We start from the raw sequence: 27043 nt of genomic DNA on the forward strand, positions 1-27043 counted from the left end.
AGCACAGTTATACAGTACACAGACGACATATTGATTTGCAGCAAGAGAGAAGAACCATGTAGAAATGACTCAGTACATATGTTAACAGTACTGGTAGACAAAGGATACAAAGTGGACAAGGCTAAAGTACAATATTGCCAGACAGAAGTGTTATACATTGGACCGATGATCTCCCAAAATGGCCAACGAATGACAACAGAAAGGGCAGAGGCAATATACAGAACTGCAAAACCCACAACAGTCAGAGAAATACAGCAGTTTTTGGAGCTATGCAATTACTACAGGGCATAGGTTTTTGATTACAGCACCTATACTAGGCTTGTATTAGGTGCATTAAAGGAAGCACAGAGAGGGGAGAAGGTTATATGATGGAAAACAGAAATTACTGAGGCATTTAACAAGCTGAAGGAAGCAATATGCACAACTCCAGTGTTAGGGATCCCAGACTATCAAAAGGAATTATTTCTGTTCTCACACTCTGACGGAGTAGTGATGACTGCAGTACTGACACAGAAGACCAGCTTGGGGCACAAGCCACTAGCCTACTACAGTGGAAAATTACACCCATTAATGAGAGGACACTATCCATGCGAACAAGCCTTGGCTACAGCCGCATTCGCAGTGGACAAATCAGTGAGTATTAGCATGTGATGCAGCACCACTCACTATGTGGAGCATGCTCTCTTTGCAATACTGGAAAGACCAAACAGCACACTGACAACACAGAGGGCCTCAGGGTATGAGCTGTTACTATCTAACCTCGCTTTATAAATATTGAGATGCAGGCTAGTCAACCCAGCGACATTCCTCACCAATGCTTTAGAAAAGGGTGACTATGCACATGACTGTACAGCAAACCTAGAAGAATTGAGTGACACTCGTAAGGTACTGGAGGACACCTTGGGGGGATGTTCTTTATATTGAGGGATCTTCAACAATTGACCAGATGAGTGAGGAAAGACATACTGGGACAGCAGTTGTGAGACTGAGAAAGGATGGAACAATTCAGGTAGTGACAAGCGCAGGCCTACCATCACATTATTCAGCACAAGCAGCAGAATGAGTTGCCTCAATCTTAGCATTAGAGCACAGCAGGGGAAAACAAGTAATGATGTATTCAGATTAAGCCTATGTGACATCCAGAGTTCATTGTGGGCTGTCACGTTGGATGAGGAGGGGCTTCAGACGTGCTGATGGATCCCCAGTGCAGCACTCACTCCTATTGGGCAGATTGGTAGACGTCATAGGCCTCCCACGGCAAATAGCAATTGTGAAATGCCAAGCACACACAAAAGTAGAGGATTCTATCTCAAGGGGAAATGAAGCAGCAGGCACAGAGGCGAAACATTCCACCTATTTAGGGACATTTAAGAAATTGAGGCTTTGTCACACACGCGCGATTATGCAAGAATCATGATACTAAAATAAGGGGTACAACATATAACCAGTGACACAAATTATGGAGCTGGAGCAGACTGCACCCAGGGATGAAAAGGAACTGTGGCTTAGGAGGGGATGTACAGTATCTCCAAAAGATGCCCTATGGTGACAAAACAAGACAGGGAAGGTGGTAAAGCCACTTGCATTATTGCACACAACACTGACACAACTACATTCTCCAACCCATACAGGGAAGGAGGTGCTTGCCGTTCATGTTGGATAAACATGGTTCTGCCCAAACTTGGCAGAACACATGGCCGAATTCATGATTAATTGTTTGACATGTAAACTATATACTGCAGGTCATATATTTAGAGTAGTGAGAGGAGCCATACCTCACCCATTTGGTCCATTTCAACACCTCCCATTGTCTATGATGACATGATCCAAGTTTGCCATGGGTACCGCTACATGATAGTGGTTGTGTGTCCTTTTTCCCGAATGATCTAAGCCGGTCCTTGTTTCCATGCTCACGTCCTTAGAGCATGGAAATTCCTGGTCCAGGAAGTATTCCCACAATGGGGCGTGTGTGAGGTCCTGTGGTCTGACAATGGCCCTCACTTTGCCAATGAGATATTTCAGCACATCAACCTTGCTGGGGATCCAACAGTAATTCTCCTGTGCCTATCACCCACAAGCAAACGCCAAGTGTGAACATCTCAACGGCTTGCTCAAAGAAGCTATATCCAACACTAAAACGAGTTTGAACAAAATGTGGCTCCATTGCCTACCCCTAGCCCTGTTCGCACTGTGCAACAAGCCCGGGTCCGACCACCATTTAATCCCACATGGGGTGGACACAGGACGGTGCATGCAACTTCCCTGGTTCCTCCCATTAAAGCAATTAATGATGCTGAGAGTGTAGAAAATGTATTGGGTCAGGAACTTTATGAATATACAGCTTTCTTGAATGCTAGTGCTTCTTTTATTTTTCACCAGCTGCAAAGACACCAAGAGAGGCCTGAAGCCAGAGTAGAAAACAACAGTGTTAAGAACAATGAGGAATTATTTAAGCAGCCACTTGCATACTCAGGAGACCAGGTCCTCCTAAGAAACATTTCCAGAAGGTGGGATGCACGAAGGTTCACGGGTCCCCACACCATTGATGGCGTAACTGAAAGAGCTATAAAGCTGGTTGGAAAGAACTATTTGAGCCATTTAGGTGACATCTAGCCCTACAAAGCTATGACCTCTCCTGGTACCAACATTGACAGGGCCAATGATCCTCAACAAGAACAAATGAACAATTTGTAAGCAGCACTGTCGGGCAGAGGACACCCAATGGTTACTCGCTCATGGGCAGCACAGTTAGGGCAAAGACTTCCTACACATCCAGAGTGAGGGTACACAGTCTGTTTATTATTTTTCTTTCCGCACACATTCATCACGAAGGTGCAACTGCATCTATTGCATTTCCTTCATGCTGCCCACTGATCCTCAGCCTGATATCTTCGAAGGCCAATTTGTCCAATTTATTAGATGATCCTACAGGTCTCGAGAATGCCATCCTAATGTGTATTTCCATGTCTTCATAGCATATCTGGCCCAAGTTTGCCCACAACTAGAAAGAGGAAACACATCCATCCTTGCAGTCCTCAGAGACCCTATAATTAAGGCTGTATTAGAAGAACTATTCATTTTTGCCATGACAGATTACATGATCAATGGGGCTTGAACGAATACAACACTATCACAATAATGCTAATTTCTGCGCATTTCAGGCAGGCAACTGATATCTTCAAGCTGCATCGGGATCCAAGCAGCATAAGTAAGGGAAGGGGTTATTAAAAAAATGGTTGTCAATAGGTGCACACCTAATTATCTGTCACTGTGAAGAGTAGTCACATAAACATTTTACAAAATCCCGGGTGCTGGGGAGGAATGCAGACCCTGACACTCATTCCCTATATGTTTTACTTGATGGTTGGTGAACCCTAATTCTAACACCGGTATGACTCCAAAAAAAAAGAACTAAAAAAGCAATAGTGTAAAAAGTTACCTCTACCGTGTCTTTATATGTAGTCTATCCCACTGAATGAATAGTATGTAAGTCAAGAATATCCACAGCTGTCTTCTAATCTATGGGGAATCCATCAAGGATATCTAATTTAGACAGGAGGTCATGCTCACTAATCAAAAATCCGAACAACAAGTCCTGATTCAACTAATCGTCAACCAAGGATGTGTAAACCAAAAATAGATAACTAAAGACCCAAGAGCTTACCCAAAGGTTTGGAAGATAGGGAATAATTCCCAATGGAACTTAAGTAGGAAAAACAACCAGGTTGTACAATCTCCGTTTTAGATATAATCGAAGTATCCTAAGGCTCGCAGAAGTCCTAAATGAATGTAAAAACTCACAGTTAGTGTTGAAATTAATCTAAATGAGCGTATCAATATCTCGCTATGGACCACCCTTACCTCAGTGAAGTATCTGTTGAACATACAGTAACTCCCAACTAATCGGCAAAGATAATTCGACTCGTCATAAATGGATGACACCAGTGTTCCAGTCAAAACGTCTAGGCACTTGCAGATTCAAAATCACGTACTGTTAGACCCTAGAAGGGGTAAGCATACAACAATGCTCATTATAATTCAATGAACCACGATGGCCCCATATTAAATACAGATCCAGATACTTCTAAATGAAGTCACCATCGTGATGCTTACAACAGATGAAAACGATCTTCTGCTCAGGCAAAATCCCGGCGATTAAATGTAACGTGCACCACTCGCACTGTGTCCGCGTACTGAATGAGCATTTTTTGCAGGATTTAATTAAACCAGGAAGAGGTAGGTCACATTACCTAAATTTAAAGACATTCCCGTCCCCTGCACACCATTAAAGCTGAAATAAATCAGTCAATACAGTATTTAAAAAAATGCTCATCTTGCCTTGTCTCTTATTTCCAAGTGGTGTCCTTGCATTTCTCTATTGGCGAATATCCCTTGTATTTAGTGCTGCCCCTGTATCCTCTACTAACATTACCCCAACTTCAGCATGTGGAAAGACCATGTCGGTAGACAGCAGAGCACTGTAAGCACAGTAAAGGGAGGTAAGCGCAGTGCTGATACAGACATGGGAGGGGTAAACCAGAGGAAGATTCCAAGGGAAAACAGCAACATTGAGATGGATGTCTCAGAAAATGTCCCCTATGAAGACAGTTATATAAAGACTCTTGACATGATGAACAATTACTGGCAATTAGACTAGGCAATACAATACGTAACTGATGGCCCACAGAAAGGAGAGACAAAAACAATAACACTGAAAGAATTATCCTGCCCGAAGAGGGGGGTTCAAGGAAATTGGAGAACCAGGATGTTAGAAAGACCACAGATGCTTGTGTATGTATACAGAGCAGAAGTATGGTAAGAGGGAGTAGTAGGAAGTAAAACACACACCCTAGTACAAGCACCAGTAAACACAGTACAGGGAGAAAATGACAAGTGCCTGAAAGAATGGGATGCAAGCACCAAGCTGCTCACTTGGGTAGAAAATGAAGCTGGACCAATGTCCATAATACCACTGAAGAAAAAGGCATTATGTTACCAGCATGAAGGTGCAGTTAAGGTTGGAGATAACACAGAGTGTAGGTACACAGAGAGGCATCCAGAAATGAAGGTTGGCACAGCAGTATTAATGGACCACTATTGGGTGTGTGGGTCCAAGGCATATGAGAAGCTGCCACCCAACTGGGGAGGAGTTTGCTCATTGGTGCACATCAATATGCCAGCAATGGCAGTGACACAGAAGGATGTGAAGATATACAACTTCCCTAAAATGGATACTAATAAGAGACAGAAGAGATCAATCGAAGGAGAAGAAAGGGGAAGAAAGAAATGGTATGTAAATAGAAGTGAGTAGAAAAGAGATAACGATTTCTCCTCAGAATCAGAAGCAGCACTATCCAATGTGCACCTGAGCATCGGTTGTTCAGTAGGACAGAGATGTGTTTCTCATCAGTAGTTCCATCTGTCCAGACATATACAAACACAAAATGGTTGCAGATAACCATATGGGAGCTTATGCTGATGATAAACTCTACAGTAAATGGTTTCAATGCGATAAAGGTAGAGCTCCGAGCAGTAAGGTTAATGGCACTCCAAAACAGATATGTTCTAGACCTTCTCACAGCAATGGAAGGAGGAGTTTGCACCAAGATCGGGGGTTGCTGTTGCACATTTGTGTCTGCAAATGACAGAGAGAACGGTACACTGGCAGAAGCAGTGGCAAGATTATCGAAAATGCATGCTAAAATGGAGGAATTAGTCAAAAGGACAGGAAGAGACCAGAACTATTGTCATACATATGGTCTTGGATGCCATCATGGTTAGCATATGGACTGAAAGCATTACTAGGAGCCCTAATACTAGTACTAGTAGGACTGTGTGTGGTTAAGATATGCATTACACAATGCCGCAAAACCACTGATAAGACAATAGGAATGAAGGTGTTAGTAGATGTGAACACGAAAGAACAATAAGACAAGATAGTAGAAGAATGAAATACCTTAAGAGCCAGGATAAAGGAGTTTTCACTGTTCCTGACTGAGATGATTACTTTCGACAATCCATTCAACAATAACAGATACTAGGGGAAATGGGTATGGTGCAACCCAGAAGGAGACTGAAGTTATATGACCTGGAGTTTCTATGACCATGCAAATTATTATGGACATCTTGGAGGAGTGATGAAGATATGGCCACCAAAAGAAATTGTGAAAAAGTATGGAGGTTTGGCTGAAATGTCGACCAGAGGGGGCACTGAAGAGAGGGTCCCAGGAATACCCCATCTCATCCCCATGAACATGACAGCCCGAAGAGTCAAGAATGCACAGTCACTCACTATCGGACAGCCCCCAGGAGCACCAGTTACTGACAGGTATGCAGAAAGGTATTCTCTCAGACAGCCATTCAAACCTTATCCAGTGAATGACTTTATGGATACAGGTGCTTCAACAGTGGTCATAGACCCAAAATGCCTTGATGCATGACGTTGACTTATGCCAGGAGACCACTGTGCTGACATGAGTAGTGACACCACAACATAGCCGCGTTAACCATGAAGCACACTCGCAACCATGCACAACTTTATACAAACACACACTCGTGTACACGAAGAGCATGCTTACACAGTTCTGTAGATAGAAGACAGATACATGTACATACTGTCAAAGCTTTCATTATTTTTCTCCTTAGCCAAATGCAGAAACACTGAACGCTAGGCAACAAAGAGATGCAGAGCAAACTTGCAGATGCTTATGGCAACTAACCCTATGGAACTGCAGGATCGCATAAGGAGCCTTGGAGGACCACATACGACTAACCTATAGGAAACATAGCATGACATAGGTGTGCAGAAATCCTAGCATAAGTATAACAAAGATCACATATAAGGCCATGAGTCGCAGGATGAGAGAAAAAAAGACCCAAGCTGCACAGAGCATGAAGGCCAGGGTTCACAGCCAAGGTTAGAGACAAAGAGCACATTCGAAAAACTTAAAATGACCAGGGGCCATCTGCAGAAAAAGAGAATGAATCCTCATAATTGCAAACCAGAAAAGCTCAATGTTGTGGTCCTCAAGCACGTGATGTGGCCGAGCTAGAAAATGGTCATTCATCCACAGTCGGAAGACAAACAGTTCTCAGCAACACAGACATGAAGTGAAACATGAACAAATTAACAACGTTGCAACATGGAGAGCACTCTCACAGGCAAATGTGGTACTGCTAACAGATACATTGTGTACACATAGTCATTCTCATCACCTTGAAGAGGTGTACAGAGTGCTGCGAACAGAGCTGAGTCCCAGGCCCGTGGAGGCCAGTTCCAGCTAATCAGGGTAGAGAAGTCCAGAGGTGGATGGCAGGGGGTAAGGGCCAATGGTAATCCTGCAACCCTGCAACAATGTAATAGATAGTTTCTTGGGGAAGGGGCAGGCCAGCCACCTGATATGGAAGGGGCAATTCAGTAAGATCTATAGGGGCAATCCATAGTGTATATCACTCCGGGCACCCAAGAAAAAGTTGTAATAGGTCTTTCGCAGAGGGCCCAGGTTGTGGACACATTCTGTATCCAAAAGGGTTTGACACAGGTTTGGGTGATTCTGGAGATTTTTGAATGTCATGTATGATCCCTGTCGGTTTTTTTAATAAACAACAGTTCTGACTTTCCCTTGGCTGAGACCTCTGTTTGTTCTGGGTGTAGGGTTTTTGGGACCGTGGGAGCTGAATGGGTGTGCTTGTAGTAACCCCCAGACCTCTGGCATACCAGACCTCACCAACAAAAGACTTAAATAAATATTGCAGGTGCTCTAGAATGCAGGTACAAAGGCAATCACAAATGTTCCTTAGTGGAATAACATTTTTCTAAATGTATGAATGCTCAACTGGCTCTCAGTAAAAGAAAGAGTGAAGTGTAAAGTGTTTTCTATTGTTCATTGGTATACATATGGTTAATCTCCAGCCTACATCAAGAGGAGGGACAATCTATGACAAATGGAGATAGATCTTGGGTCCAAAGGTAAGGACCTACTGATTGTGCTCAGGTTGTGGACAGGGTTTCTGTGGTAAAGAAAGCCGAACTGTGATACTCACTGCCTTATCTTATCTGCTGACTCAACAGTAACTTTACTTTCACACAATTGGATTAATGCACACAACTAACATCATTTGTCATAGAATGTCTGGAACAGAATTTAGATACCTATCACTATACAAATATTTATTGAATTGCATAAGAATAAATAACAGTTAAAAAGTCACAGGTCTTGGTAGGATAGCTCAGAGGCAACAGCCTCGCCTTGGAAGCAAGACGACGCAGACCAACACAGGTTTGATACCCAGGTCCACGCTTAGAACCGTCTGGGTATTAAGTGCATTATGAATAACCAATTACAATCACAAAGGCAGCGTAGAAGGAGACATAATCTCAGGGCATACAGTGCTCATGCTACCCAAACTCCCCTACTTAATATGGGAGGTCTACAAACTCTGTTCCCCAATTAACCCCCTTTTCCAAATCTTGTACCCAAGGTGGCAAGTGGCAGTGCAACAGATGAACAAAGGGAGGGATTAAGAACGGAGAACGAGGTGGTTTAAAAAGGAAGGAGGAAATGAGGAAGAGAAAGAATTTGAAAGAGGAAGCTGATACAACAGAGTTTAGGAGCAAGAGGAGAGATTAAGATCAGAGCAGATGACTGAGAAAGATGGAGACACATTCCTTCTGCCAAAGGGTTATGGGAGATTAGTGGCAGGAGGTAGGCAAAGTGTCGAGGAGATGCACAAGAAGTTGGGAGAGGAGAGCCAGAACCCCAGATAAAGAGGGACTAAAGGTCACCTGGGAATGAGTTTAGGTTGGGGCAATGAGGAGGAAGGTCGGGGTAGCTGTGTGTACAGTCAGCCAATGGCCCTGAGAGAAATGAGTCTGAAAGGGACAGAAAGGCTACTTTTAGGACATTCTAGTGGAGTCTGACTTGGGACTCAGTATTCTATACTGTATTCCCTCTTTCAGATTACCCTACTATGCTTGGGTTCATTCTGAGCCTATTAGAGTGCATGTGGGGGTTACCATACGGAAACAGATGGTCTTGTTGTTCATAATTTTAGGACATCCCAGCCAGCCTCAATCCTGACGGCCACCGACAAAATAACCCAATAGCGATTATAGTGGTACAAGGGCTAGCAGTACCTACAGAAGACTGCCTAGCACTGGTATGATATTCCCAAGAACAGGGGTAATGGAATCATTGAGATTCTCCAACAGGAGTTCTGAAGACAAAACCACGCTAAGAACAAATGACCTCACCACCATCAGCAAGAATAAAATAGAACCTAGAGGCTATGAGTGTTGCCAGGAAGAGACCTGGAAACCCTTAAGAGACTTTTCTATTGGAAAACGAAAGACTTGCATTATTTTCAGACTCCAGTCTACTGTTTGAGTTGTGTTATCCAGATTTCATCCAGAGAAGGGATCCTTGAATAGCGAAGAGACTTGCCCAAGTCTGTTTGTTTCATTTTGTCCAAAGGAGTGTCCTTCCGACAAGACAACATAATACTTTAAGACCTGTTGGCTCGGCTAGAGGGTAAAGACCTTTTGGCCTAGGGCGGAACTTCAGTACCAAACTAAGTACCATCTTGGGCTTCGAGGATATGTCAGGGGCAACGTGTTTGTCTTGGAAGCAAGACAACGCAGGGTGTCACTTATTTGAATCCCGGTCTAACGCTTGCAGGCATGTATCTAGGTGATATAAAATCTCCATTTCATTGATAAGTTCATTTTTACACTATCCCGGCAAACCCATCTGTTCTGGAATACCTTTAATAAATCACTGTTACAGAATCCAATCTCGTATCATGACTGTGATTATCGTATCCGACTTTGTGACAGGAGTCACTGAACAACCCTTTAGGGGATGGACGACTTTTGAGCCGCAGACCAGTCATGGATCATTTATGGAGCACAACACTGTAGCAGTTAACCAATGCCACTTCTGATATCATGCAGAATGGTGATTCTGCTAGAAGAGCAGAGTTCGCTTCACACCCATGGCAGCAGGGGGATGGCAGCCCGTGCTGTCCACCATAGCGTGGTCTTCTGAAATTATTTTATTTTAGGGTCCTCACATCTCACCATTTTGTTTAATGATTTTATAATGTTTGTCATGCCTGCCTGTCACTAATATGCCCTTGTAGTTCTCTATGCTCGTCTCGGAGTGCCTGATCACATATCCTTTGCTTCTGGAGTACTTGCGACACCTGGAGTGAGGTTTAATGTATACATGGGAATATAAGCAAGCATCATGTGTGATGGGTTGCAATGTGTTATGAACAATGTGGTGCTACATTGCATCTAATGCATGTGCATTCGTAGAATGAGAGGCCTAGGTATGTGTAGATGAGATAGGCAGATACTCCCGGATCCTGCGGCCCTTCCTCCCAGCAATATGGCGACATGTTGATCTGTAGAGATGGGTATCTAATGATTTCTACATATCCCTGTGTCTTAAGGAGGAATAGCCTAAATTTGGAACCTACATCTGATCATATTTAGAAACATATTTCTGCTTTGTACTTCATGGAATTGATTCTGTTCTATGCACCTCAATAGAAGCAAGGTACCTTTTCACAACCAAGTGTGTCCAGTTTTCAACTCTGTCGTTTTGGCATGTATGGTTTTCATGAATAACTATTAATCTACAAGATTCAAATATGACCCTAAATGCCCCTAAAGGGGTACACATCTTGAATGCTCCTAAACAGACAATAGATACCCAGATCTACTTTGATATGTGTTCGCGTGTAACGAATTACAGAACATGAATCACTTATTTATTGAATGTACTATTGAAGCATGCAATGTCTGATCATGTCAGTTTTTCTAAAAATAGACTTTGTACACCAAAATGGCACAGTAGAAATCGGTGCACAGTGTCATTGTGTGGGCATTGCCACAATGGTGTTGCTACAAGTGATTTAGATGGGTACTCAAGCGATCGCAGGCATCAGGTAGCATCAGTTAGCAATTAGCCAGCCAGATCATGGGCCTCATTACGAGTCAGGCATTAAGGGGTTAACGGCGCCGTAAACGGCGCCGACCCTTAACGCCTGATTCCGAGGTCCCTTAGCGCCATGGTGAGTTTAACGCCTGCTTTTTGCAGGCGTTAAAATCCATGGCGCTAAGGGACCATGGTGCTAATTACGCCACCGTAATTTACGGTGGCGTGATTAGCTCCTTCCCCACTCCCATTATGCCCTATGGGGCAAAAATGGGAATGGGGAAGGGTAAAATGGGAAATGGGGATTTACCGCCCCACTCACCTTGGAATGGGGCGGTAAATCCGCCAACCACCATGGCGTAAACGCAGTTTACGCCATGGCGGTAAAGGTACGACCCAGGCGGTAACTTACCGCCTGGGTCGCAGTTGAGCAGTTCATAAAATGGATATCATTCTAGTTGATGCAGATGCAGGGAAAAGTCACACAAAATAGGTACCCCAAATTTCCACTGCATCTCCACAGTCACATTTCTTTCAGGGTGTGGTGATCCTGCTACCGTGAGGGATTCTGCCACAGATCCTGAGCCATAAACCCGTGGAAGAACATCCATGCTACAAGTTATCAGCATTTGGATTCACATGAAGGGGAAGAGTTACACATATTCTATTTGATTTTATTATGCATGGAAAAAACAGGCATAATCTGTGCAGAACAACAGAGAAATAGCAGCTGCAATGTTTTCTATGGCAAACATCACTGCTGATCTCTGCCGTGTGCATCGTTATGTTGTTGAGATCACCACAGATTAATTGCATGCATGTGATGAATGGCAGGAAATCCTATGTTTCTACACACTTTACTCCCCTGGAGATCCTGCCAGGACTGTTGGTGGAGTGTTACAAGAAGGCGGGCCTTTTTATGGTTTTTTTTATGGTTTTATGGTTTGTGCAATAAACCTAGTGCTAAGACAGATATCTTTTGGCTCCTGATGTGGCGTCTATCATTACAAGGGTCTTTCAGTGCAGCCACTGACAAGAGTGCAATGCACAGGTCTTCTATGCCTGTGTTCTGCCGAGGGTCAGAATGGGACATAAAATCATCCCTGACACCAATCAGGTGATTACACTGGAAAATAAATTCACAGCAAGAGGATACGACTCTACATTGATCTCAGATGTATCAGGAAAGGTCCGTGAGATAAACAGGGATTCACTACTAGTACCGAAACCAACAAAATCTCGAGAAACACTGACATATGTTACCACCTACTCGGTCCAGAGCACAAGAATTAAGAAAGCCATCAAAAAAAACTGGCCCATGCTACAATTGGACCCACAATTGCAACATCTTTTTCCTGATCCTCCAACGTTTGCCTATAGAAATAGCAAATCTATACGAAAGACCCTAGTGAAAGCTGAGATCCCAGTTGGGGGTCCGTCCACCCAACACAAAGGCACTATTCCATGCCACAATTGTCAACACTGTGGCAACATCATAAAGGGCAATCACATTACACACCCCCATTCTGGCAAACCTTTACAATTAAAACACTCCTGTACCTGTGATGCTCAAAATGTGATATATGCACTGAAATGTCCATGTGGACTCTATTATGTAGGAATGACTACTCGGAAAGCGAAAACAAGATGGACTGAGCATAAGTCCAATATTCGGAACAAGAGTCCCAAATCACCTGTTTCATTGCACTTTACAGAGGCACGCCACACGGTGGCGCAGTTAAAATGTGTTATTTTAGAACAAGTGACATCAGGTACCAGGGGGGGAGATATACAACGGAAATTAGCACAACGTGAAATACTATGGATTGATCTTCTAGACTCACTGCACCCTCGGGGGATGAATGTTGAATTTGATTTAATGTGCTTTGTATAAATTAGCCTGAATCGCCACAATGTCTGCCCAGCTGCAAGGGTAACTGACATATGATTGTTTCATGGACTACAATGCCTCACCCCAAGCGGTAAATAGGGTTGTCCCCACGCCATTGTGACTCTGAGCTCATATTTCCACTCTCTATATTCCTTATTAGGTTTTCGTTCTCAAATACCTAGAGCCTGTGTCCTTAACAACTAGATTGTGTGATATCACATATTCCCCTCTTTGTCCACTCGATTCGTCACCATGGACTTGTCGATACATTTACTCTATGACTTTGTCACTTGGTGATTAGTAGATTAGGAATGCACATAGCTATATTGGCTTGACTCGCCAGTTCAATACCTCTTTTTAGTACAGAGATGCGGCCACCTGAGATACCCCCCCATGGAATTGTCATTTAGATTGATGCGAGATGGGGGCACCCCGCGAATCCTTTTGGTTTCGCGGTGGTGCCCCCACTCGCATCCCAGAGTAATCAATTTCTGTTTGAGTGCTTTCCTCTACATATTTAATATAGAGACCCCGCTACATGGGTTACATTGATTCCAAGGTCCTCTTACCTATTACTCTATGGAGTTCCTCTCTCTGCGATGAGTGGCCCACACCAATATGGCGGATTTCCCGGCTGGCCCAACGCGCATGCGTGGGGTTACCGGGACAACAACTAATGCCTACCGTAGTGGAGCCGCTACGCTTACAGCGGTCGGCTCACTCGGTGTTTATCTGCAACCTAGGTAAGTCTTTAGACTCCGTTTGGAAGGCGCACCTGCGTCTGCACTTTTTTGCACCCGCCTTTTTACACTTGGCGTGATGCATTGAACTTCATGTATCTCGTAGCGAGATACCAGGCTGGCGCTCCTATATACATTTAATATCTGTCTCTATCCCCTCGGTGGATAGCTTAGACATAGCTCGTTGAGAAAACTTTGTTATGACCATCTAGATGACTCACGACTGTTTGGTCTGATCATTACTCTGTTACTATTCCTTATAGGGTGTCCCGGCCGCATTCTGTCACTTCCCGGCCTCCGGCGCATTACAGCTGTTGACTGGGTCTGAATTGGAACTTTATCAGCCTCAGATTGAGGTTAGTACCCATTACCTCTCTGCTTATTTCGGTTCAAAATTATATCAGTTAACCTCACTGATTAGCTTAAATGGTAATGTTTATTCTTTTGAATTCCCCGCAGGAAAGGCTTTTAGAACGCATTTAACAATCACTACCCTACTACATACAGGAACAGTGAAGTCCCCACCCTGAAGATGGATCATTCGATCCGAAACGCGTTGGTTACCTATGTCACCTATTAAAAGGGGCTTCCCTGAATGGTGTTACTTCACAATACAAAACCCCAAGAGTGAACTTATTGCTGTTTGTTAAATTTATATCGCTGGTTTACAATTGGTTAATGAAATGTATACATGTCCCTTTGAACATTTACAGGATGTGAATAATAATGCTAGGCTTTGAGCTACTTGCTTTCTGCTTTTGTTGCATTTATGTACCTTTACAAACCAGGATATACTCTGTTTGTTAATTGGAATGAGAATTCCTGGATGCTTCACCATTGTCTGAATAATTCTTTTGTACATTGTTCATTTGTTTGAAAAAACAGACCTTGAGAGGTCTATTAAAAAGTATCAAAAAGTATTGGTCAGTACCAGATCTGTATAATTGGTTACATAAGTGATCTTACATGCCCGATTTACCCTTTATTGATGTTATGTATTTTCTATTTTGTAATTTGTTAAAGTCAAGACTCAATTAACACTCTTTCCACATGAGAGTATCAATTGATCAACTAAGAGTCAACATTTAACTCCCGAACGAAGATTCGGTAGGAGTGCATTTGGGCTTACTGCCTAGCAATAGGTAGTTTAGGTTGTTTAGATATTTTGTCCCAAGTGGTCTTGTGACGTTAGCCCGCCTGCACCTGAAATTTCACCATAAAATTCATTGACATTATTTCTTTATTTAATAGTGTGAACTAACACCTTTGGTGTGCTTCTACTCCACATCAATTATCCTGATTTACATTAGCTGTGCATTCCCACCCCATAGTTCTCTTGTGTTTTCCTTCTCTGACCACACAAAGGGAATTGCACGCACCTCCTAGATATTCGGTATTATATAATACCTGGATCTGTTCTCTAGTGAACAGTATAATATGTCTTTCTCTAAAATAGACCAGACTACAAATAATAGAGCTGAAACCTTAGCTTTCAGCGAAGAAGAAGCCACGAGAATCCTGGGGCTAATTAAGATAGCAGGAACTGAACTGACAACCACTGACAAACCAGAAGCCCTGATTCGACAATTAGAGTGGAAGATTCGAAGGGAAATCAATCTCAAGTTACATGCATCAACTTTAGCTCAGTATTTCACCACAAAGAGGATACCAAGAGGCCTGAGGGTAAACCTCGAACCCACCTTATGCAAAGAAAATCCTGCCTTTGTGAAACGTTGGCATTTGATCCTCAATAAATGCTCACTGGATTTGATCATTCTAACGATTGAAGAACTGGCTCGCTCTTTGACTACCTTGAATGAAGATATAGAAGGTCTCAAAACTTCACTAAGCAAAACCTACACGGCAGATCAACTTAAACAAATTCTTGAAGAAACCAATCAGAAACTAGCAAACTATTCACAGGAACTTGAAGCTAAAAAGATCAGGAAGTTCAGAAGGGACACGCAAGACTATAAGTTGGACATAGTCTATAGCTGGCAAGCCTATTACGGGTATAACCCGTATAAACAGAATAGTAGCAATCCACGGAAGACCGGACACCCCTCGACTGGGAACACCTCTTCTGACGCTTCCAGCACAGAACTAGACGCCATATCAGGTCAGACCGCGGAAACAACACAAGGTCCCTCAGCCAGCGAGCCCACGAACCATGAAGCTACGACTTCCCCTTTTTTAGAAAAAAGCCGACTCGAAGAGGACAAAAGAAAAAATCCACAGAGAAAGAAGGGGACGAAGAAACCCTGATAGTCAATATTTCGTCATACCATCTCTCGAAGATGGAGACACAAGTTCTGAGGAAAGGTTTATCCTTTGTTCCAATGAATAGCAGTACCTTATTGAGGGAAAAGATTGATTTCTTTAAACTTATGCGCAAATTGAAGCTTAAAGTATTCTTCAACTCTCTGGAAGAAGACAACATCGAAAAGGAACCACATGAATTCCTAGAGCTTACTCCTAAAAGTACTTTTAATCCCCCAATCCATAACCATATACTATCCACTTTTGAGAAGACCGTACTTGAAGACTTCAAGAAGATACGATTCAAAACTAAGGCTCAAGGAAACTTCACTAAAATCGAACGCCAGACATTGAAAAATCTATTAGACAATCAAACTATCATCTTCAAACCAGCAGATAAGGGAGGAGCCCTAGTCCTGATGGACAAACAGGATTACCTCGATGAAATTGAAGGCCAATTAAGAGACGAGGAAACTTACCTTGAGGTCCCTATGAACCCAACAGAAACAGTGCGAGCTCTGATTGAAAAAGTCCTGGATGAGGCCGAAGAGAATGACGTAATCTCCGAGAAAACACGCCGGTTTCTCGACAATAAACATCCCATCATGCCGGTGATGTATATCTTACCTAAAATCCATAAGAGACTGTTAAAACCTCCAGGCCGCCCCATTATAGCAGCTACTAATAGCATCCTTGAACCTTTGGCACAATATCTGGACAAAATACTTCAACCCTTGGTCCAAGAGACGCCGACTTATGTGAAGGACACCATGCACTTCCTGCAACTGTTGAAGAACACGCAGTTTGTGGAAGGGAGAGATATATTATTTACTATGGACGTTACGTCCTTATACACAAATATTGCCCATGAAGCTGGCCTAGAAGCTATAGAATGGCTTATTTTGAGATCGGACAAATGTCAAGGAGACCGGCTGTTCATTCTCTCCCTCTTGAAATTGGTACTTAACAACAACTTTTTTAAGTTTCAGGATAGATACTTTATCCAAATTTCAGGCACAAGCATGGGTGCAGCTATGGCACCGTGCTATGCCAATGCATTTATGTACTATCTGGAATACGAACATGTTCTTACATCACCAAGATGGATGAGACACCTATCCCTGTACGTGAGATACATTGATGACGTCTTTGGGGTATGGACTGGTCCTCAAGACGAATTGGTCAATTTCTTTGACATGATGAATCGGATGAATCCACGCATTAGGTTTACTACAGAGACAAGTACAACAACCATACATTTCCTGGATGTGGAAATTTACGTGGCTGGAGCTAAATTGGAGACCAGGATTTACACCAAACCAACTGACAGGAATAGTCTATTACTCGCCACAAGTTTCCATCCTAAACGAACCATTGACAGTGTGCCACTGAGTCAATTTCTACGTTATAGGAGGAACATCTCAGAACCCACTGAATATGAACGTCAGGTGATTACACTGGAAAATAAATTCACAGCAAGAGGATACGACTCTACATTGATCTCAGATGTATCAGGAAAGGTCCGTGAGATAAACAGGGATTCACTACTAGTACCGAAACCAACAAAATCTCGAGAAACACTGACATATGTTACCACCTACTCGGTCCAGAGCACAAGAATTAAGAAAGCCATCAAAAAAAACTGGCCCATGCTACAATTGGACCCACAATTGCAACATCTTTTTCCTGATCCTCCAACGTTTGCCTATAGAAATAGCAAATCTATACGAAAGACCCTAGTGAAAGCTGAGATCCCAGTTGGGGGTCCGTCCACCCAACACAAAGGCACTATTCCATACCACAATTGTCAACACTGTGGCAACATCATAAAGGGCAATCACATTACACACCCCCATTCTGGCAAACCTTTACAATTAAAACACTCCTGTACCTGTGATGCTCAAAATGTGATATATGCACTGAAATGTCCATGTGGACTCTATTATGTAGGAATGACTACTCGGAAAGCGAAAACAAGATGGACTGAGCATAAGTCCAATATTCGGAACAAGAGTCCCAAATCACCTGTTTCATTGCACTTTACAGAGGCACGCCACACGGTGGCGCAGTTAAAATGTGTTATTTTAGAACAAGTGACATCAGGTACCAGGGGGGGAGATATACAACGGAAATTAGCACAACGTGAAATACTATGGATTGATCTTCTAGACTCACTGCACCCTCGGGGGATGAATGTTGAATTTGATTTAATGTGCTTTGTATAAATTAGCCTGAATCGCCACAATGTCTGCCCAGCTGCAAGGGTAACTGACATATGATTGTTTCATGGACTACAATGCCTCACCCCAAGCGGTAAATAGGGTTGTCCCCACGCCATTGTGACTCTGAGCTCATATTTCCACTCTCTATATTCCTTATTAGGTTTTCGTTCTCAAATACCTAGAGCCTGTGTCCTTAACAACTAGATTGTGTGATATCACATATTCCCCTCTTTGTCCACTCGATTCGTCACCATGGACTTGTCGATACATTTACTCTATGACTTTGTCACTTGGTGATTAGTAGATTAGGAATGCACATAGCTATATTGGCTTGACTCGCCAGTTCAATACCTCTTTTTAGTACAGAGATGCGGCCACCTGAGATACCCCCCCATGGAATTGTCATTTAGATTGATGCGAGATGGGGGCACCCCGCGAATCCTTTTGGTTTCGCGGTGGTGCCCCCACTCGCATCCCAGAGTAATCAATTTCTGTTTGAGTGCTTTCCTCTACATATTTAATATAGAGACCCCGCTACATGGGTTACATTGATTCCAAGGTCCTCTTACCTATTACTCTATGGAGTTCCTCTCTCTGCGATGAGTGGCCCACACCAATATGGCGGATTTCCCGGCTGGCCCAACGCGCATGCGTGGGGTTACCGGGACAACAACTAATGCCTACCGTAGTGGAGCCGCTACGCTTACAGCGGTCGGCTCACTCGGTGTTTATCTGCAACCTAGGTAAGTCTTTAGACTCCGTTTGGACGGCGCACCTGCGTCTGCACTTTTTTGCACCCGCCTTTTTACACTTGGCGTGATGCATTGAACTTCATGTATCTCGTAGCGAGATACCAGGCTGGCGCTCCTATATACATTTAATATCTGTTTCTATCCCCTCGGTGGATAGCTTAGACATAGCTCGTTGAGAAAACTTTGTTATGACCATCTAGATGACTCACGACTGTTTGGTCTGATCATTACTCTGTTACTATTCCTTATAGGGTGTCCCGGCCGCATTCTGTCACTTCCCGGCCTCCGGCGCATTACAGCTGTTGACTGGGTCTGAATTGGAACTTTATCAGCCTCAGATTGAGGTTAGTACCCATTACCTCTCTACTTATTTCGGTTCAAAATTATATCAGTTAACCTCACTGATTAGCTTAAATGGTAATGTTTATTCTTTTGAATTCCCCGCAGGAAAGGCTTTTAGAACGCATTTAACAATCACTACCCTACTACATACAGGAACAGTGAAGTCCCCACCCTGAAGATGGATCATTCGATCCGAAACGCGTTGGTTACCTATGTCACCTATTAAAAGGGGCTTCCCTGAATGGTGTTACTTCACAATACAAAACCCCAAGAGTGAACTTATTGCTGTTTGTTAAATTTATATCGCTGGTTTACAATTGGTTAATGAAATGTATACATGTCCCTTTGAACATTTACAGGATGTGAATAATAATGCTAGGCTTTGAGCTACTTGCTTTCTGCTTTTGTTGCATTTATGTACCTTTACAAACCAGGATATACTATGTTTGTTAATTTGAATGAGAATTCCTGGATGCTTCACCATTGTCTGAATAATTCTTTTGTACATTGTTCATTTGTTTGAAAAAACAGACCTTGAGAGGTCTATTAAAAAGTATCAAAAAGTATTGGTCAGTACCAGATCTGTATAATTGGTTACATAAGTGATCTTACATGCCCGATTTACCCTTTATTGATGTTATGTATTTTCTATTTTGTAATTTGTTAAAGTCAAGACTCAATTAACACTCTTTCCACATGAGAGTATCAATTGATCAACTAAGAGTCAACATTTAACTCCCGAACGAAGATTCGGTAGGAGTGCATTTGGGCTTACTGCCTAGCAATAGGTAGTTTAGGTTGTTTACCAATCCAAAAGTGGCCCGCAATCACAAACTGAAATTCATTCATTTTCGGAACAGACTGTTTGAATACTACCCAAGTGGGAATGATTCGTAAGATATACTTAAACTAGAGCATTTGAAGAATATTTATTAAAACTATTGTATAGACTTATGAAACTATCCCATTCTGGCTGAAAAGTGGCCCATTCTGGCCAAAATGGAACTAGAATCATGGCCTGTCATTTCAGGCAATGCTCTATAGGGCAGTCCAAGCGTGGTCCCACCCCTTCTAGAAAGCCACGCATCAGTAAGGAGTGCAGCATCCCTCTTGTCCATCTGCTCCCATGCTTTCATGGCCCTAGGCCCAGAAAGAAAGACAGAGGTAGATTAGAGCAGGTCACATAAACTCCACTGCTCTTGAGTGAGTAGAAGTGTGGGACAACGTACCACTGCTCTCCTTGACCTGCCCACTCACCTCTGCCTTTGGTAGCATGATGGGGGAGCTAGGCAGAGATTAGAGAGCCCAAGAATGCCACACTCCCCTAGCACTGCTGGCAAATTCATTGTGCTTGGGAAGAGGAAAGTAGTCTGGCATTGCTACTGTCACAGTTACACAGCCCCTCCACAGCTGATGGCACGAGCAGCCTTCTGGGTCGGACTTTTTTGGAGCGAAGGCAGTGATGTGGCAATCCTCTCGTGAGCAGGCCCAGATATGAGCACCAGACCATAGGATTACAATATATGGCAGTACATATAGCCTGACAAAATGGTGGAATAACCTTGGGTAGCTGGCTGGCAAATCATGTGACTAACTGGGCATTTGATGGGAATATCTGGCATATGGTGTGAGCACCTGGGCATATGACTGCAATTTCTGGCATTTAATGTAGCATGGGAAAAAGATTAAACAAACCGACAAAAGGTGGCAGAATCAGGGAATATGCATCCAAAATGGGCAACTGATGTGGGTACCTGGACTTTGGCTGTGAATCCGTGGCAAATGGTGTCAGTATCTGCACAAATGATGACAATAGTTGGCAAATGGTGTGTGGCATGTGATGCCAGTACTTCACACAAATAGGTAGTTATCATTGCTGTCTGGAGTATTGTAAATCAAGTACAAATATACATGTACTTTTAAAACAGATGTTTTTGTTTAATCGATGCTTAGTGAACTGATTAATTACTGTAAATAAGTAGATGCATGTTCACTTTCAGAGCTCCTCTCTGTGACTCTTTCTACAGATGGGGTTAATCTGAGCACATACACACAGACATGCAGGTGGCATTGGGCGGAAAACAGACGCCTGCTTACAGCTATTACCTATGTTACTATGGTATTACTAGCCCGATATTAAGGAGTAAATTGACAAGGGAGCTTCCTACGTAGGGCCCTCTCAGTACCAATAACTGGTAAAAAGCTCCAAAATCTTGCATATGATACGAGCAAGCATGCGTACATATGACTCTAAGAACTGCCATATGATGTAAGAGCCTTAGCATGCTATGGCAATACCTGGTTTATGCTGCCAATTCCCAGCGTATGATTGTATTATTTGGGGAACAAGTGTACCTGGGTATATCATGGCAATACCTGGCAAATAGAGCAGAGCCTGAGACGTGAAAGGGCCTTGGGCATTTGATGGCAAAACCTGTTGCATAGTGAACGTGTTTTGGTGTATGATGGCAACACCTGGCAAATGGTGTGTGCGTGAGGGAATTTTACAGCAATAACTGGTAATGATGACAGTACCTAGGCCTTTGATGACAATTCTCGGCTGTGTTCAGATTCTGCCACACACCTAATTAGATCCTGAATAGAACCGCTTCTCTTAAGCGGCACGGATCACCTGGCAGACAGGCTTTCAAGAGATGCCTAATGGTGGGGTTGTCAAAAATGAAGATTGCAAAGGGCCACCGTGGAAGTGCCAGGAAGCTATGAGCAGAAGATAGCTCAGTATCTTGAGCTTCATTTTTACAGGACCCCTAACACCACCAATTAGCCACCCCCTCTCCAAAGAGTGAAGCAGAAAAACAATGTTCTTTACCATCGAAGATAGAATACGGGCTGCACTTGAGTCCCTTCAGCCAGCGTCTGCAGCGCTCATCTCAAGCCCCCCGTCACACATCCAGAAGTTCAAGCCTTCTCCCTGGAGCACCGTCACACACTTTAATGTCATTTGGGATCACATCACTGTTATTGCCTGACGCGTTTGCTTAAGGACTATCCTCTAAAAAAATAAAACCATCAAAATAAGGGAAATAAACCTGTACTCTGTGTGTCAGTACATCTCCCAAACGTTGCAAGTCACTCTTAGACTTCACGAGTCTAACTAGATATCCTAAAAATAGCAGGGATTATCCCCTAGATTGAAATCACACAAAATTCAACTTTTCATAGCTTTTATTGGACTAACTGAATATATAATAATTTGCATTCATATAGCACTACGAACCAACAGACGTCTGAGCACTGCTTATCATTACCCATAGTGTGTGGTGCTCCTTTCTCAACCTCAAAAGGATGAAAGGCTGAGTTGGGCCCTGCCAGGATTCAAACCTGCATCTGCAGGCTCTGCATGGATCTCAAAGTGAGCGTTCTACTCACTGTGCTATCTGATGGGCGTGAACATGATGCTGGGATAACTAAATTAATTTGATGTTGAAGTCTCATTGACTCCTTCTTCGGATGGTGGCCACACAATGAAATGTGTATAACAAAAGACACAGTGATGGACATTTCTTTGAAATAGAGAAAAAGGAACGATTGTTTCAATGTAAACTCCATTGGCTGAACCAAATAAACAAACAACTACTCATTTTCCCGTTGGTGCAGCATCAAACCTTTCTTTGCACATTACTCTGGTTTGAAGAAAGCCTGCCCAGGCCCTAGAATCGTGGTTCAATATTAAAAAGATCAAATATCTATTGTGGTTATCCAAGACCCAAGAGCGTGCACTGATAGCAATGTGATATGCATTCATGAAGGATAATTCTTTGTTAGAGCTTGCTCAGCAAGGGTCAAACCTGGAAAACAAGACCAATTCATCTTTAATTGGACATCAGGGATATGTCACTGTCACCCAGAAACTGGGAATACTGGCAATCTTAAATATGTAGAGTTCTCAACCGGCTTTGATATGGTGGAGCGCATAATACTATAATCTAGACTTGAATCTTGTACTGCAATGAAAGGCACACCATTAAGGTGGGTGAGATGATTCTTGAAATAACTCGTGCAAGAGGTGAATTTCAAGTCTCTTGCCTCTCCCCAATTGTATTCACTCTTTACATCTGACTAATAAAGTTAGCCAACGTCAGAATGGGTTGGGAAAAAGGTATGTCGGGTGACATCCAATCACGGGGAAAAGCACAGACGACCCATTGGGAGAGAATGCGCAATTCAATAAATTATATCAATGAGTGGATGAGAAGGAAAGAGCAGGTGCTTAACGAGGATGGTACAAATTTTGGGAAGTTGATCACAAGACTCAATACGCGCTCCTAAGAAAGGCTCAGAAGTCTGGGCGCACTTTAGAGAGTGACGTCCTCTTCAACACTTATGTTAATCTGGTTGTCAATTAAGAATACTTCTAACCGATTTGCAGACCAGGGTTATCGATGTTGCCACAGAATGGATTGTAACACAAGAGATTGTCCCAACCGGAAAGTTATTTCAATCTGGAAGTGAATCACTATTATTTGTAAGGTGTGAATAAACTAGAGAATCTTACCCAAAAAGTGATTGGTGGGCCCAGTTTGGGTTGATCCTCCTGTTTGTGCTAATTTCAGTTAGCTTTCTAAGCATTATGGCCCTCATTACGATACCGGCGCTAAACCATGGCACTATTAGCACCATGGTTGGTGCCGGTATCGTAACGTGTACGCCATGGTGAAAGGGGGAAATACCGCCCCATTCCAAGGTTGGCGGGGCGGTATTTCCCCATTTCCCCATGGCCCTTCCCCATTCCCATTTTTGCCCCGTAGGGCATAATGGGAATGGCGAAGGCGCTAAGTACGGTACCGCAAATTGCGGTACCATACTTACCGCGAAGGTCCCTTTGCGGGTCCCTACTTTAAGGGCTGGTCTAGACCAGCCGTTAAGGTCGGGTCCCGCAAAGGGACCTCATAATTAGGCGCTAATGGGTTAACGGCGCTGCAGCCTTTTACGGCGCTGTTAACCCATTAGCGCCAGGGTCGTAATGAGGCCCTATGTCTGTGTATAGGTCAATGCACTAGTATGACTTTGAAGGTAAATTGCAAGTAACCTCTTCAGGTTATAATGACATTTACTACACATCGACCTTTCTACTTTGTTGCATTTTCTCCTTGTTTTTTTGTTGGATGAATACAATTAAAATGTATACCTAACCAAATGCATAATACAATTTGAGACTTGGTGAAAAATGAAAAATGTTCACAAATACGTGTATATGAGCGTGACACCGCTAGATTACAGGGTCACGTTAGATGGGCGTTAAATTGAGAATACGCCACATAGTAGCAGACTTTACAAATAATAGACAAATAATAGCGATTCACTTCCAGATTCAAATAACTTTCCCGTTGGGACAATCTCTTGTGTTATAATTTTGGATGCTGCCCCAGTCCCAATCAGACTAGGGGATGGTCCTTAAGTACCAAACAGAATGGATTGGCTGCTTGAAAAGTGTGGTTATTGAAATGATGTTAGATCCAGAGGTGAGCTGTATTTTATGTGGATGTTCGCTGTTTGCAATTTTTCTTACTTTGTTTTTTCAACAAATGAAACCAATAACACATATATTATTAAACATGAAATACGCCATGTCTTCACTAAACTCTGTCACAATATTCACCAATTTCCAGACAAGAAACAGAGGCAATGTAATATGCACAATGATTTCCTTGTTGATGCAGGACTACTCAGTCTAGATGAGGTTTACCAGCAGATCATTAAAGATTGCTCTGGTGCCAAATAAAGTGACTGATCTCATTCTGCAGCCCCCCCCCCCGTGGCTACTTGTAAAGAGGAGAGTTAAGTTCAAACTACTGTGTGCAGTTCATAGAACAACACGGGCTGTGTTACTTGTAGTCCATAAAAGTTACATACATGTCAAATGAGCATACTTAGGTAAACACAAAAGAGGTCGCAAGGTCCCAAAACCACACAGCCATCTGGCCGGGTTGGCCTCTTTTTAAGTCCAAAGCCCTATCCACTGGTATGACAAGTCCGTAGATCTCCAGGCTACTCTACCAGGGAGATCAGACTATTAGAAAAAGGATGAAAATGTGCCTTTCCTGCATGTCTATTCCTGAAGTCTGATTCCTTCAGTGGAGGTATGTAGGCATCCAACTGGATAAAAGTGCTTCGTAGAGGCCCTCTACAGGCAATCAGTGATGTACAAATGCTGCAGGGTTATACATACATACAGGCATAATGGAATAAGGAATTAATTTATGGGGTATCTGTGAGGAATTCGACCATCCACACGGTGGGTGTGCGCTCACCGAGGCTTTTTTGAAATTTTGCAAGAAGCTGAATGATGGTAGATCAACCTCCGGAAAATGTGTTTGGCTAATTTTCACACATTTTTCTATGCTCACCGCACGACATACACATAGGCCTGTGTACTATTGGTGGACACAGCCTACAGGCGCCGCCCTCTGTCATATTTAGTTGGAATATGACAGCCAAGAGTACACCATGTCATCTCAGAAGGGGGAGGGCAAAACTTTCCCCCTGCCATGGCCAGCTTAATTAAATAACAAAGACTGCATGGATCTGCCCTTTCCCTTTGTCTAAGCTCTGCTGCGGGTGGCATCTTTGCTTACTAATCAAAGTTTAATTCAAACAGGGCCACATGTGGCCTGGCTGTATAGGCTAAAATAAAGGAAACTGGAAAATGCACTGTGTCAACCTAAAGCCAGCTCCCGCCTCTCAGTATCAAGGGCAGTGACCTGTCATGTCTGGAACTATGTATTTACAGTAGTCATCCCTGCAGGGGGACCCCATTCAGAAGGTACGAGTATGTGGTTTGGCGGAGACCAAAAGTCTGGTCCCACCACAGCTTCAAGGGAGACCAGCCGCTTTAATCAGGAACCACAGAGAGCGCAATTCACTAGAGGGACCCTTTGATCCACAATAGACAGGAAGATTGGTGGGATTTAGTATTACATGTGTTCACCCGTTTACCTTTTCTGTTGCAAAGTACTCTGGTTATGTTCTCATACATACAGAAGATAGTTGGTGGGGACCCAGGATTGGTTCATTAAGGTAGGCTTAGCCTACATCAATCACTGTGGCCCACTTGGCTTTAAAAGAGTGCAGAACCCCTCTTGTGAGGAGATCATCTGAAGACTTTGATAGGAGTAACAATAAGAACACATTAGTACCCTGGCTGAAGGTACAGTCTGCCTTACAGCTTCCATCAGTGAAGGAAGGCCCAGACTTTCAAAGAGTGAAGCTAGATCCCTCCCCTAAACATCTTCCTGGGAACAGAGGGAGAAACTGAATCCATAGGACCCTCCAGCAGCTCCAGAAACAGTACCCACCCAGCACACAACGTGCCTGCTAGACTCTGCAGGCAAGCTTCCTAGGTGGGAAGTGCCAGAGAGTCTCTGAAGTAAACCGAGGACAAGGCTGCTGCCTGCAACACTCTGCTCATCTTTGGTCCATACATCTTAAAGGACAACACAAGCCCAATGAAGAAGCTAGGAGGAGTGCATCGACAAGCATCAACCAGCGTCTGCCTTAAAGAACATTTTCGAGCAAGTCGAGCCCCTCGAGCTTCAACCGACTGCACTGCTGACTGTCACACCACAGTTGCTAACGTCACCCGAGACGCCTCGACCAGTGCTTCAGACCCGCCAACCAACACTGAGACAACGACTCCTGGCCTGAGTTGCCATTTAGGCCAGCCTGCAGTCGTCTGTCCGGCCTCACTCACCAAACTCCCTGCCAGCTGATACTCGCAGGTGTCTCCTGTCTTGCACTGTGTTGCAGGAGCTGCAAAGCGTCCTGAAACCGACTCGACCCTGCCGAGCACCAAGACCTTCTACACGCACAAGGTACATTGTGGTTCTGTCCCCCTGGTCCTGAAGGCCCCTACTGACATTTTATGACCCATTGC

The 27043-nt window shown here is 43.4% G+C and overlaps 1 protein-coding gene and 1 long non-coding RNA gene across 2 annotated transcripts in view; one reads left to right on the forward strand and one right to left on the reverse strand.

Annotated features, from left to right (window-relative positions):
- GALNT5 (polypeptide N-acetylgalactosaminyltransferase 5) overlaps window positions 1-27043 on the reverse strand; it is a 359001-nt gene that overhangs the window by 326440 nt on the left and 5518 nt on the right. The gene's annotated exons all lie outside the window — the stretch shown is intronic.
- On the forward strand, window positions 13787-14494 carry LOC138488951 (uncharacterized). The gene is made up of 2 exons (XR_011274733.1): window positions 13787-13930; window positions 14034-14494. It is a non-coding gene; the product is annotated as an uncharacterized lncRNA (long non-coding RNA).

Source organism: Ambystoma mexicanum, chromosome 9 (genome assembly GCF_040938575.1).
Source record: "Ambystoma mexicanum isolate Mex_15411 chromosome 9, UKY_AmexF1_1, whole genome shotgun sequence".
Taxonomy (NCBI): domain Eukaryota; kingdom Metazoa; phylum Chordata; class Amphibia; order Caudata; family Ambystomatidae; genus Ambystoma; species Ambystoma mexicanum.